Source organism: Hylobates moloch, unplaced genomic scaffold (genome assembly GCF_009828535.3).
Source record: "Hylobates moloch isolate HMO894 unplaced genomic scaffold, HMol_V3 SCAFFOLD_1, whole genome shotgun sequence".
NCBI classification, from domain to species: domain Eukaryota; kingdom Metazoa; phylum Chordata; class Mammalia; order Primates; family Hylobatidae; genus Hylobates; species Hylobates moloch.
This window is the reverse complement of record NW_026652276.1, coordinates 218,210,043-218,225,996: the sequence shown is the minus strand read 5'-3', so window position 1 is coordinate 218,225,996 and position 15,954 is coordinate 218,210,043.

Sequence of the window (15,954 nt, the reverse complement as noted above, 5' to 3'; positions counted from 1 at the left end):
CTAGCACTTTAAGAGGCCGAGGCAGGTAGATCATCTGAGATCAGGAGTTCGAGAGCAGCCTGGCCAACATAGCGAAAGCCTGTTTCTACTAAAAATACTAATATTAGCCAGGCCTGGTGGTGGGCGCTTATAATCCCAGCTGCTCGGGAGGTTGAGGCAGGAGAATCACTTGAACCTGGGGGCAGAGGTTGCAGTGAGACGAGATCACGCCACTTCACTCTAGCCTAGGTGGCAGAGTAAGACTCTGTCTCAAACCAACAAACAAAAAGAAACCCCATTTTCATCACCCCAAAATAATGAAACCACATACCTATTAGCAGTCATTCCTCAATTACCCCAAATATCCCTCCCCTCCCCACCATGAATAATCACTAATCTAGTTTATTATCTGTAGATTTGCCTAGTCAGGATATTTTATATAAATGGAATCCTATGATATAGAAATTAACATATAGAAAATGTGATTTTTAAAAGATATAGGTGTGGATATTTTAAATTTCCCTCCAAGCCCTGCTTTTGCTCTATCCCATAAGTTTTGATATGACGTGTTTTCACTTTCATTCTTTCAAGAGTATTTTCTAATTTTCCTTGTAATTTATTTGACTCATTGGTTATTCAGGAGTGTTATTTAAGTTTCACATATTTGTAAATTCTCTGAATTTCTTTCTGATATTGATTTCTTACTTAATTCCATCGAGTGAAGAGAACATATTTTGTATGATTTCAGTGCTGTTAAACTTACTGAGACTTGCTTTATGGCCTAATAGAAGGCCTATCTTGGAGAAGGTCTACCTTATGTTCACATAAGATGATGTTCTGCTGTTGTTGAATGAAATATTCTATAGATCTTGTTTAGGGTTAGTTGGTACATAGTGTTATTCAGTCTTCTATTTCCTTATTCATTTTCTGTCTAGTTTTTCTATCCATTATTGAAAGTAGGGTATTGAAATTTCTGATTATTTATTTTTCCCTCCAGTCCTGTCAGTTTTGCTTCATATATTTGGAAGCTCTGTTGGGCAGCATGTATGTGTTCATAGTTGTTTTATCTTCCTGATGGATGATCCTTTTATTGCTATACACAGTATCTCTTTTCTCTAATAACATTTTGCTTTTGAAAATCTATTTTTTTCCTGATATTGGTATAGTCTCTTCAGGGTTGCTATGATTGGTCTTTGTATGGTTATACTATATGCATTTTCATCCTTTTGCTTTCAAATCTTTGTATCTTTGGATAGAAAGTGTGTTTCCTGCAGGCAATGTATAGTTAGGTTTTGTTTGTTGTTGTTGTTGTTGTTTTTGAGACAGAGTCTTGCTCTGTCGCCCAGGCTGCAGTGTAGTGGCGTGATCTCTGCTCACTGCAAGCTCCGCCTCCCGGGTTCACGCCATTCTCCTGCCTCAGCCTCCCGAGTAGCTGGGACTACAGGCGCCCGCCACCACGCCTGGCTAATTTTTTTTTTTTTGTATTTTTAGTAGAGATAGGGTTTCACCGTGTTAGCCAGGATGGTCTCGATTTCCTGACCTCGTGATCCGCCCGCCTCGGCCTCCCAAACTGCTGGGATTACAGGCGTGAGCCACCGTGCCTGGCCGGGTTTTATGTTTTTAATCAGACATATGCATTATCATTGGATTGTTTAATCTATTCACATTTAATGTTATTGATAAAGTTGTATTTATGTCTCTCATTTTACTTTTTGTTTTCTATGTGTCTTATTTTTTGTTCCTCTATCCCTCCTTCCCTGCTTTCTTTCACACTAAGGGAATATTTATTGTGTAATTTTTAAATTTATTTAACGATCTTTAAGCTACATTTTAAAAGTTATTTTCTTTATTGTTACTTTGGGGCTTATCACATACATCTTAGCTTCTCAGAATTTACTCTCAGATTTATAGTATCTTAATTCCAATTAGATGTATAAACATTACTCCTATATAGCTCTATTCCCTTTTCACAATTTTTGTGATATTATTGTTATGTACAGCATGCCTTTATAGTTTACAAATCCCAAAGTATATTGCTTTAACTATTACTTTGTACGATTTTATATCATTTAAGAAAGGTAAAAGAAGGAAGAAGAGCAAGTATATATGTATAAGCCTTTTACTACCAGCCTTCTTATTTACTATTTGTTGTTTTATTTATTTGGTCTTGTGGATTCAAATTACCATTTGGTTTTATTAGTTTCTTCCATAGAGCTTTGTTCTTGCACACTAATTCTGCGCTATTGTCAAATACATTACATTTCTATTTGTAATATTCTCCACAATACAAATATACATATGTACTTCTATGCAATTGCTTTTTAAATCAGTAAAGAGAAATAAAAAGAGACCTCTACGTTTATGTTGCCTTTTAAGTTACATAATCATCTTTACCAGTGCTGTTTTTTTCTGTATATTTGAATTACTGTCTGGTGTCATGTGCTTTTAGCTTGAAGAATTTCCATTAATATTTATTAAAAGATACGTCTGCTAGAAACCAGTTCTCTCGGTTGTTTATCCAGGATTATCTTTATTTTGCTTTCATTTGTGATAGTTTTGCTAGCTATAAGACTGTTAGTTGAGGATTTTTTATTTTAGTACTTTACATCTGTTTTCCTGCTGCCTTTTGCTCTCCATTGTTTCTGATGTTAATTTTATTGGGGTTCCTTGTATGTAACAAGTATTTTTCTTTTGTTGCTTGCAAGATTTTCTCTTTGACTTTTGACAATTTTGTTATAATATGTCTGGGTCTGAATTTCTTTGTGTTTATCCCATTTCTAATATCTAGAATATATAAAGAACTTTCAAAAGTAAACACTCAAAAAGCAAACTATCTGATTAGCAACGGGCAAAAGAAATGAATGGGCCAGGCTTGGTGGCTTACCCCTGTAATCCCAGCACTTTGGGAGGCCGAGGCGGGCGGATCATGAGGTCAGGAGATCGAGACCATCCTGACTAACGGTGAAACCCCTTCTGTACTAAAAATAAAAAGAATTAGCCAGGTGTGGTTGTGGGCGCCTGCAGTCCCAGCTACTCGGGAAGCTGAGGCAGGAGAATGGCATGAACCCGGGAGGTGGAGCTTGCAGTGAGCTGAGATCTCACCACTGCACTCCAGCCTGGGCAACAGAGAGAGACTCCGTCTCCCCCACCGCCAAAAAAAAGAAAGAAATGAATGAATGGACATTTCACTTAAGAGGATGGGACATAAGCACATGAAAATATTCAACATCACTAGCCATTAGAGAAATCTGAATTAAAAACACTATGATACATCACTCTGCACATATCAGAATGGCTAAAATAAAAATAGTTGTAATCCTAAATGCTAGTAAGAATGCAGAGAAACTGGGTCACTCATATGTCGTTGATGAAAATTTAAAATATTACAGCCACTCTGGAAAACAATTAGGCAGCTGGTTAAAAAACTGGACATGCAGCTACCATTCAATCCAGCAATTGTATTTCTAGGTATTTATTATACAGAAATGAAGATTTAGGTCCACACAAAAACCTGTATGTAAATGCTCATAGGTGCTTCATTTGTAACTGGAAACAATTCAGATGTCCTTCAATGGGTGAATGGTTAAACAAATCGTTGTAGCCACAGCACAAAATACTGTTCAGCAGTAAGGAATAATGAACTATTTTTACCTGCAACAACCTGCATGAATCTCCAGAGAGTTATGCTGGGGGAAAATGTCCAGTGGCAAAAGTTTACATACCGTATAAGTGTATTTATATATCATTCTAGAAAAGACAAAAATCATAGAAAAAGAAAGCAGATTATAGCATGAATGGATATGGAAAGGATAGAAGCATATGGGAACTGGGCAAGATTATAGAAGGGCAACATGAGGGATCTTTGCTGTGTGATAGAAATATTCTCCATTTTGACTGTTAATGTCAATATGTTGTTTGTTCTATTCTACTATGGATTTGCAACATGTTCCCCTTGGGTAAACCACGGTAAATCATGCATGGGACTTCCTTGGATAATTTCGTAAAACTTCATATGAATCTAAAATTATATAAAAATAAAAGTTATATTTAATACAAAGCATTTCTTTTTTATTTTTTTCAAAAATAGAAGGTGGGCCAGTTATATGGAGGAAAACGAAAAAGTAAATATAGAAATTTAACAATAGCTAAATCTGGGTTAAGTGTTGTATCAGTGCTCTTAGTACTCTTTCAACTTTTCTAAGGTTTTACAATTATTTCTCAATATAAGAATTAAAAATAGCCGAAAAAAAAAACAAAATAGAAGAGCAAAGAGGTGTTGATAAAGCAAAAAAATTAGCTCCATATACAAGCTCATTGTCAGGAACACAGAATTATGCAGAGAAGAGATGGAAAATAGCATTAGAAAATATTTTGATAGATTGTGCAGTGTTTTGACTTGTGGACTGAGGAGGCTTGGATATCATGCACTAAACAGTAGAATGTTATTAAATACTTTTAAGCATGTGAATGACATGATCAAAGTGGAACTTTGAGAAACATTGATCTAGCAGTGGTGTGCAAAGGAAGAGATATCAGGGCAGAGAATAAGGCAGGTGGGAATGCAAACTGCCTATCAGTGTAGTCAGAGGCAAGAAATTATGTGAGTGAACACTATAAACAAATAGAAAAGCTTTTATGGTGTGTAGAAATCAATTTCGTGTGTACAAAATAGGAGAGAAACTAGCTTGAACAGCTACTGATATAAAAATAAATAATTAAAACCCTAGGGATTTTAAATTAAAACAAGTTCAATATGAACCAGGAATATCAAAAGATTCCTAAAAAGTCCAATACTAGAGTCTTCGTTGATTCTAGTAGAAATGCATCGTCTGTGTAAGAATGACAAAATTCCACCATATTTTACCTTTATCAGACAAAAACCTAAATAAAGTGCAAAGTTCTTGCAGCCCATTTTAAATCAGTATTTTGTTGCTTTTACTTTGTCTGTAGTTTTGAGTTTATAAAAGAAATATAGGGTATTGGGAAATCATGACCTGACTTTTAACAAGCATTGTAAACATGACTTTCACATTCTGAGATCAAAGAGAGGGGAGACAGAAAGAGAAGCCTGATTAGTACTAACAAGAGATTGAATTTACTTCGGATTTCAGTATGTGTTAAGGAAGCTCTGAGGTAAGGCTGACAGATGAGGAAGACGTCTTACGTATTTTCACGATGAAATTATTCCTGCAGGTACCTCCACAGGGAAGTTATTTGCTTGAAAAATTTTATCCACTTTGGGAAGCCACTTGCTTAGACAGTCATCCCAGCTCTTGGTCTCTCAATCTATTTTGGGAGACACAACTCCCATGTACGTGTGATGGGCTGTCCTACTCATCTTTTTTTTGTTTTCTGTCTTCCTCAACTGATTTGACAAATGGTCCTGTTTATCAGTTTAGATAACTTTCTTCTGGCAATAGCTTTGCCAGCCACTGATATTTTAACCTCCAAACATTCCTGGTTAATGTCTTCTCTGCTACCATCTTAAGTTCTGCATAATATATACATACTGAATGATATGATTAATTTATAGTTATAGTATTTACATGAAATTCTCTGTTTTCATAGAAATCATAAACCAAAGTGTGTCATTATACAATTTAGTGCCTATAAGGAGAGAACCATTAATGGTGGTTTTTATCAAAACAACGTACATTTCTGTGATCATTGTACCAATATACCCCAGGGATTCAGGCTCAAATTTCAGTGTCAGGTATCATTCATCCTTTTCCCTCATCATTGTTATCCATTTTTCATGAACTTTTTGGTAATAATGTAATTTCTATAACATTTAAAATATACAGTGTCTCTCATCGTCAAAAATGTGATTTTGGGGAGCTTTCTTACTTACTTAAGGTAAACTTACCTGCTTATAATAAATATAAAATTTTCTTAATTTGTGGTTTACAACTTTAAAAACTGGCATAAAAGTGATGAACAATACAGTCTGGGTTCTTCAGTGGTTGGATGGTTGACACGACTGGAAAAGTCAACAAAAGAAATTAGTTGGAAACAAAGATGAATAGGAAAATTTGAATTCTAGTCAGATGGTTAGCAAAAACCATGACGAAGGCCGCACGTGGTGGCTCACTCCTGTAATCCCAGCACTTTGGGAGGCCGAGGCTGGCGGATCACCTGAGGTCAGGAGTTTGATACCAGCCTGGTGAACATGACAAAACACGGTCTCTAACCAAAAATACAAAAATTAGCCAGGTGTAGTGGTGTGCGCCTGTAATCCCAGCTACTCGGGAGACTGAGGCAGGAGAATCACTTGAACCCAGGAGGTGGAGGTTGCAGTGAGCCAAATTGTGCCACTGTACTCCAGCCTGAGCAACAGAGCGAGACTCTGTCTCCAAAAACAAAAACAAAAGAAAACCCACGATGAAATGTCTTAGTGAGATCACTTGAGTCAGCATTTCAAGACATAATTAAAAATAGCTTCTCACTTCAACCTCAAACCTCCATTATCCTCATGTTCATGGTTGACTCAAGAATAGGGATCTCATAGAATATTTCTGCATTCTAACTCTAATGAAATTGCATTAGTGTGCTTCTCTTAAAATTCCTATTTGCTCCTCTAGTAAAATTTTCCCGTGTTACTTTGTAACATCACTATCATAGGACTTATATATTAACCCACATAGATTGGTTCATGTGTTTATCTTTCTCCTAATTCAGGCATCTCTTAAGTGGAGCATATTTTTATTACTCAAGTGTTTGTAACATATTTTGTAATTTGGGTCAATAAAATACTGAAAGAAAATATTTCTAAATAAATAGCAAAAAACAGTTTTATATAAGTTATTTAATTACATAAACATCATATCTCAGAACTATTCATTTGTTTACATATTCTCTAAAAGAAATACACATATTGTGGGTATTAGTGTTTCCCTATTTTTTTTTTTGTTTCTTTTAATTTTGGCTTATAGAAATTGATAAGAACAATATGATAAACTCCCATGTATCTTTTATACAGATTCACCCATGATTTAAATGCTGCCTCGTTTGTTTCATCATCTATCTATCTATCTATCTATCTATCTATCTATCTATCTATCTATCTATCTATCTATCTATCATCTATGTATCTATCTATCATCATCTATCTATCTCTTATCTATCGTTATCTGTTCTTAAGGTCTTTTTCTCCATCTCAGGGATATTTTAAAAAACAAAACAACTTTTGAATTTTTTCCTCCTGAGATTGAATCAGTGTTCTTCTCTGGGAATTCCCAATGGTTAACTTCTGAGTGGTATAGTTCATATCTTTTCACTTTTCTCTCATATTTCCATTTTTAGTTCTAATTTCATCTCTATATTCTAGAAAATGTCAAGGACTATGTTTTACATTGTATGATATTAATGGATTTCTTAACGTTGTGCCAAACTTGCATTCCTGGAACAAATCAGATTTGGTTTTCTTCATGTAGTGCTGAATCTGTAAACATTTTATTTTATATGTTTGCATTGAAATTCATACATTAATCTGTATTTTCTTTACTTTTATTCTTTTTACTAGATTGACTTCATAACTTCATTAAAAAGTTGAGAAAATGTCTTCATTTTCAGTAGTCTGGAAAAATTTATATAGAGTATTGAAAGCTTTAGTAGAATTTCTATGTGAATTCATCTGAACAAGGTGCTAAAATGCCTACAAAGTTGAGTAGTTTTCCAAGAATTTTATTGATTTCTTCTATATACTTTGGTCTGTTTAATCTTCCTCTATCTGATGGAGTCAATTTTTGTGCTCACTTCGTTCACACATACTCTAATGGAGTCAATTTTGTAAATATATATTTATTTAGGAAATTATCCATTTCATCTGAGATTCAAAATATTTGCATAGAATAGGCCCTTGTAATTTTTAAAATTAATATTATTTTTAATTGACAAATCATATGTATATACATTCGTGAGGTACAATGTGATGCTTAGATATATGTGCACACTGTGGGATGATTAAATCAAATTAATTAACATGGTCAATAATAATGTATTATATATTTTAATAGAACTAAGACACTTAATTTTAAATGTCTGACCATAAAAATGATAGGTAAACAAGGTGGTAAGCATGTTAATTGCACTGCGGTAATTTTTAAATTACCTCATGTTAATGCTTTAATTAAAATAGATTTTTGTGGTAATTTTTAATTTCTTGTTTCACTGGATATTTCCTCCTTATAATTTCTTAATTTGTTCATTTGTGCTCTTTCCTCATTTCTTCTTGATCAAGTTAGCTAATAAATTGCCGATATTTGTAGTTTTTTTTTAAAAAATAACTTGTATGACTTGGCTTACTGTTTTACTATCACAGTAATTTTTGCTTTTAACTTATTTTTATTTTTTTATTTTTATTTTTTGGGTTCCATGTTCTTTTTATTTTATTTTATTTATTATTATTATTATGCCTTAAGTTTTAGTGTACATGTGCACAATGTGCAGGTTTGTTACATATGTATCCATGTGCCATGTTGGTGTGCTGCACCCATTAACTCATCATTTGGCATTAGGTATATCTCCTAATGCTGTCCCTCCCCTCTACCCCCACCCCACAACAGTCCCCAGAGTGTGATGTTCCCCTTCCTGTGTCCATGCGTTCTCATTGTTCAATTCCCACCTATGAGTGAGAACATGCGGTGTTTGGTTTTTTGTCCTTGTGATAGTTTACTGAGAATGATGGTTTCCAGTTTCATCCATGTCCCTACAAAGGACATGAACTCATCATTTTTTATGGCTGCATAGTATTCCATGGTGTATATGTGCCACATTTTCTTACCTTGTTTCTCGTGTTTTCTTCTGATTTAATTTGTTGTTAGTTTACTAGATTATTGAGCTGCTATTTAACTTTACTAGATTATTATTATTATTATTTATATATATTTTTATTATACTTTAAGTTGTGGCGTACATGTGCACAACATGCAGGTTTGTTACATACGTATACATGTGCCAAGTTGGTGTGCTGCTTTACTAGATTATTGAGCTGCTATTTATTTATACATATTCTTTCATTTTTACTAATAAAAGTGTTTTATGTATTTAATTTTCTTCTGATCATTGCTTAAAATATATTCAATAAATTCGATAGGTAGTGTTTCTCTTGTCATTTATTTTTGAAGAAATTCTGTACTTTTTGTTTTCCCTTGTCACCAAAGAGTTGTGTAATAGGAGATTAAAATTTTTTGTTAATTTTTGATTTTATTGAATTGTGATAGGAGAGTACTATATCTCTACTTTACAAAATTTTCTGACTTTTTATTGTGAACTTTGATTTTGAACTTTGTTTGATCATTTTTGTGAATTCGTGTATTTTAGGGTGTACATTTTGATACATACCCATATGTAGGTTGTTTATGTTCTTTAGTTTTTCTTCTTTTTATTTATTGACCAATTGCTCTGTTTTGTACTGAGAATGGTACATTAACCTCTCGCTATTTTATTTCTAATTATGTCATATTGAATATCCTATAGTTTTTGCTTCACGAAAGTGGTTGATATGTTGTTTAGTGCCTAGAGATTTGTAGGCATTATACTTTCATTGTGACTTTCATTGTGGTGTTTAGCATTAAAAAGTACTCTCTCTGTCACAACTGATGTACATTGGCTAAAATTCTACACTTTCTGATTTCAGCATTGCTTCCCTTATTTTCTCATTGCTACTGCTATTATATCATTCATCTTTGGTCTTTCTAAATCATTTTGTTTAACGTATACAGCATACAGTTAATTCTTGCTTTGTGTAATAAATTGAAAAATTTTTTACTAGGTGAGTTAAGCCATCCACATTTATTAGTATGATCGATATGATTTGACTCAGTCTGCCATACATTTTATAATTGTTTGTATTATACTTGCTATCTTCCTTTTTCTACAAGATATATATTCTTTCCTCTTTGATTTGTAAGAAAAATAAGATATCTAGGAAGATTTGCATTTTTTTCTAGTGGTTACTTTTGTACTTATTTTCATTTGTTAAATTTTTTATTTTTAATTTTTGTGGGTACATAGTGGGTGTATGTATGTATGGGGTACATGAAACGTTTTGATTCAGCCATGCAACGTGAAATAATCACATCATGGAGAATTTATCCTTCATGTTACAAACAATCCAATTACACTCTTTTGTTATTTAAAAATGTACAATTAAGTTATTAATGTATTAATGTAACAATTAAGTTATTATTGACTATAGTCACTCTGTAGTGCTATCAGATAATGGGTCGTATTCATTCCTTTGAACTATTTTTGTTTTTTACCCATTAGCCATCCTTACTTCCCCCTCATACCCTCACTACCTTTCCCAGCCTCTGGTATCCATCCTTCTACTTTCTATATCCATGAGTTCAATTGTTTTGATTCCTAGATCCCAGAAATAGGTGAGTACATGCGATGTTTGTCTTTCTGTGCCTGGCCTATTTCACTTCATATAATGACCTCCAGTTCCCATCCATGTTGTTGCAAATGATAGGATCTCATTCATTTTTATGGCTGATTAACACTCCATTGTGTATATGTATCACATTTTCCTTATCTATTCATCTGTTAATGGAACATAGGTTGCTTCCAAATCGCAGCTGTTGTGGATAGTACTACAACAAACATGGGAGGGCAGATATTTGTGATATACTGATTTCCTTTCTTTTGGGTATGTACCCAGCAGTGAGATTGCTGGATCATATGGTACCTCTATTTTTAGTTTTTTGAGGAACCTCCAAACTGTTCTCCATAGTTGTACTAATCTATATTCTCACCAAAAGTCTACAAGTGTTCTCTTTTATCCACACCCTTGCCAATATTTGTTATTGCTTGTCTTTTGGATATAAACCATTTTAACTGGGGTGAGATGATATCTCATTGTAGTTTTGATTTGCATTTCCTCAAATCAGTGATTAATAATTGTGATGGTCAATAATTATTAGTGTGATGATCAATAATTTTGAATATCTTTCCATATGCCTGTTTGCCATTTGTATATTTTCTTTTGAGAAATGTCTATTGAAATCTTTTGCCCATTTTCTAAAACGGGATTATTAGATTTTTTTTTTTTTTTGCTATAATGTTATCTAAGCACCTTATATATTCTGGTTATTAGCCCTTGTCAGATGAGTAGTTTGCAAATATTTTCTCCTATTCCGTGTGTTGTCTCTTCACTTTGTTGATTGTATACTTTGGTGTACAATCTTTTTAACTTGATGTGATCACATTTGTTCATTTGTGCTTTGATTGCCTGTGCTCGTGGAGTATTACTCAAGAATTTTTTGCCCAGACCAATGTCTTAGAGTGTTTTCCCAATGTTTTCTTTCTTTCTTTCTTCTTTCTTTCATCTTTTCTTTCTTAATTAATTAATTAATTTTAGACAGAGTCTCACTCTGTCACCCAGGCTGGAGGGCTGGAGTGCGGTGGCTGGATCTCTGTTCACTGCAACCTCCACCTCCCAAGTTCAAGCAATTCTCCTGCCTCAGCCTCCTGAGTAGCTGGGATTACAGGTGCCCATCACCAGGCCTGGCCAATTTTAGTAGAGACAGGGTTTCACTATGTTGGCCAGGCTGGTCTCGAACTCCTGACCTCAGGTGATCCACCTGCCTCGGCCTCCCAAAGTGCTGGGATTACAGGCATGAGCCACTGCACCCCGCTGGCTCCCCAATATTTTCTGGTAGTAGTTTCATAGTTTGAGATCTTAGATCTAAGTCTTTAACCGATTTTCAAATATGGTGAATGATAGGCTTATAGTTTCATTCTTCTGCATATAGATATCCAGTTTTCCCAGCATCATTTTTAATATATTTTTTATATGGTAACTCTATGTTTTTTTTTCTTTATTCCTTCTTAAAAAGAAAAAAAACCGGGATATGTATGCAGAACATGCAGGTTTGTTGCAGAGGATACGTGTGCCATGGTGGCTTGCTGAACCTATTGACCTGTCCTCTAAGTTTGCTCCCCTCACTCCCTATGCCTCAACAGGCCCTGGTGTGTGTTGTTCCCCTCTCTGTGTCCATGTCTTCTCAATGTTCAACTCCCACTTATGAGTGAGAACATGAGTTGTTTGGTTTTCTGTTTCTGTGTTAGTTTGCTGAGGATGATGGCTTCCAGCTTCATCCATGTCCCTGCAAAGAACATAGTCTCATTCCTTTTTATGTCTGCATAGTATTCTGTGGTGTATATGTACCACATTTTCTTTATCCAGTCTATCAGTGATGGGCATTTGGGTTGGTTCCATGTCTTTGCTATTGTAAATAGTGCTGCAATTAACATATGAAGCAGCATTAATTGAAGAGACTATCTTTTCCTCAGTGTATGTTCTTGACACCTTTGTCAAAAGTGAGCTCACTGTAAGTGTGTGGATTTATTTTGGGGTTCTTTATTCTGTTCCAATGGTCTATACGTTCATTTATATGCCAGTATCATGGTGTCTGGGTTACTATAGCTCCATAGTATAATTTGAAGTCAGGAAATGTGATTCCTCCAGTTTTGCTTTTGTGCTTAGGATAGCTGTGGCTATTCTGAGTCCCTTTTCATTCCATAAAATTTTAGATTTTTTTCTATTTCTGTGAAGAATGTCATATTTTGATAGGGACTGCATTGAATCTGTAGATTGCTTTGGGTAGTATGGACATTTTAACAATGTTTATTCTTCCAATCCATGAACATGAAATATCTTTCCTTTCTTGTGTCCTCTTCAATTTATTTCATTAGTGTTTTGTAGTTTTTATTGTAGAGATCTTTTACTTCTTTGGTCACGTTACTTGTTAGATATTTAATCTCATGTGTGGCTATTGTAAATAAGATTACTTTTTAATTCTTTTTCATATTGTTTACTGTTGGCATATAGAAATGCTACTGATTGTTCTATGTTAATTTTATATTCTTCAACATTGCTAAATTTTTTTATCAGTTCAAATAGTTTTTTTTTGAAGTCTTTAGGTTTTTTCAAATATAAGATTTCATAGTCTGCAAACAAGGATAATTTGACTTCTTCTGTTTCTATTTGGATACTCTTTCTTTCTTTCTCTTGCCTTATTGCTTCAGCTGGGACTTCCAGTAGTATGTTGAATAACAGCAGTGACAGTGATTATCCTTGTTGTGTTGCAGATCTTAAAGGAAAGACTTTCAATTTTTTTCCATACTCAGTATGATACTATCTGTGGCTCTGACATGTATGGCTTTTATTATGTTGAGGTATATTCCTTCTATATCTGTTTTTTAGGGTTTTTATGATGAAAGAAAGTTGTATTTTATCAAATGCTTTTTCAGCATTAATTGAAATAATCGTATGGTTTTTATCCTTCATTCTGTGGATATGATGTATCATATTGCTTGATTTGTGCATGTTGAACCATCCTTGCATCCCAGGGATAAATTCCACTTGGTCATGATGAATGATCTTTCTAATGTATTGTTGAATTTGGTCTGCTCATATTTTGTTGAGGATCTTTGCATCAATATTCTTCAGATATCTTGGCCTAGATTTTTTCTTTTTTTGATGTATATTTGTCTGGTTTTGGTATCAAGGTAATACTGACCTTGCAGAATGAGTTTGGAAAGTATTACCTTCTCTATTTTTCAGAGTAGTTTTGGTAGGAATGGTTTTAGTTCTTCTTTAAATATTTGGTAGAATTCAGCAGCAAAGCCATCAGGTCCTGGGCTTTTCTTTACTGGGAGACTTTTTATTACGGCTTCAATTCACTTACTTGTTATTTATCTGTTCAGGTTTTGGATTTCTTCCCGGTTCAATCTTGGTAGGCTGTATGTGTTTAGTAATTTGTCTATTTCTCCTAGATTTTCCAATTTATTGGCAAATTGTTGCTCATAGTAGCTACTAAGGATCCTTTGAATTCTCCAGTATTAGTTGTAATGTCTCTTTTTGCATTTATAATCTTATTTATTTGGATTTTCTCTCTTTTTTGTCTTAGCAAGTCTGGTTAAAGTTTTGTCAATTGTGTTTAACTTTTCAAAAAACAGCTTTTTGTTTCCTTGACCTTTTGTATTGTTTTCCTTACTTTCATGTCATTTATTTCTACTCTCATCTTTATTATTTATTTTCTTCCACTAATTCTGGATTTGGTTTGTTCTTGCTTTTCTAGTTCTTTAAGATGCATTGTTATATTTTTATCTGAAGTTTCTCCTCTTTTTAAATGTAGGCACTTATAGCTATAAACTTCATTCTTAGAACTGCTTTTGTTGTATCCCACTAGTTTTGGTCTGTTACGTTTTCATTATAATTTATTTCAAGAAATTTTTCAATTTCCTTCTTAATGTCTTCATTGGCCCACTAGTCATTCAGAAGCATATTGTCTAATTTCCATTTCAGGGTAGTGGGCTCCCTTCTGGCCCAAGGCAAGTCCAGAAATGCCATCCAAGAGTCAAGTCCTAGAATCAGTTACCTCAAAGACCTGCTTGGTGCTCTACCCACTGTGATAGACCTAGTACTTGAAGCCAGCAAGTCTTAGAGGGGCACCCAAGACCCTGGTGTAGAACCTGGATACTGCTGCTTTTAATTCAAGGTCCAAGGGCTCTTCAGTTAGCAGGTGATGGATATTGCCAAGACTGTGTCCTTCCCTTCAAGGTGGTAGGTTTTCTTCTGGCCCAGGATGTATCTAGAAATGCCATCTTGGAGCTAGGGCTTAGAACGGGAGCCTCACAGCTCTGGCTGGTGTCCTATTCTGCTGTGGCTAATCTGGTACCCAAAATGCTAGAAAAAGTCCTCCCCACTCTTCCTTCTCTTCTTCTAAAGCAGAAGAATGGGGTATCTTTGGAGCCACAAGTTGTGCAGCTAGGGTTAGGGGAGGGGTGACATCAGAATGCCCTTAGTTGCCCTAGCTAGTGTCTCAGTAGGTTGTATGCCCTCACCCCCCACCCCCACTCCACTGTCTCTGGGCCCAGTTTAGACCTAGGACTCACCTAAGAGTTGCAGTCTTTGTGACCTGTACTGCCTTTTAAGTTTACTTAGAGACCCAGAGCCCTTTCACCCTTGGTGGCAAGGTTTGTGGTAACTCAAGTTTGGACCCCTGGGATCAGCAATTCCCCTCTAGCTAAGGCTGATTTAAATGTGCCCTCCAGGGGAGGGCGTCAGCTGAATTTGATCCAGTTTTCCTTTTTGCTCCAATATTAATAGGATAGCACTGAGTTCAATGCCTCATATTGCTGTGGTCTCCCTCCCCCAGCACCCAGGGACACTCTGGGCACCACCCGCGATTGCCAAGGGTTGTGGTAGAGTGGTGTCAGCGATTCAAGGCTGTTTTTTCTACCTCTTTAGTGCCTTTTTCAGTGATACAAAGTTAAAAGCAGATATTGCTTTCAATTTGATTTTTGATTCTTATGAAGGTGCTTTGCTTATTTGGATAACTGTTAAATTCGTGTCCTTTTAGGTGGGACAATGGGTGGAGCCTTCTGTTCCACTATCTTTACTCCATCTCTCCAAGTTTGAGCATAATCTTGATCAAATTATGCTGAGGAATGCTATTGTGTAGTTTTCTTCTTTCTTTTAAAATATTATTTATCCATTAAATAGGAAACTGAAGTAGCCTCCAATATAATCTTAGATGTGTTTTTAAAAATATAATTATCTGTTATATTTTAAAAAACTTGGATTTCTATAGAGAGATGCATGCAGTCAATTCTTATTATTTGTGGTATTTATGTGCTGTAAAGGTGCCATGGACACTGACCATTGCTCCCAGAATAATTATAGAGACACATTATTGTGAGCCTCTGTTCACAACATTTTCATCAATCAATCTATAAATAATCTTGTTTTATGTTTGTTTCTGTTTAAAGACACCTTCTTCAATATGGATTGTGATTCATTAACGTTGAACTCACAGTCAATGATTGCTACAGCTCACGCTTGAATAAAGAATATCTAACACACATATTTTCTCCAGAAGGCACATCAAAACTTCTTGTGCTTAAGAACAGTAGACAGCAGTTCAGCACTATACTAGGGGACCATTTAAACAGTGAATTCACCAA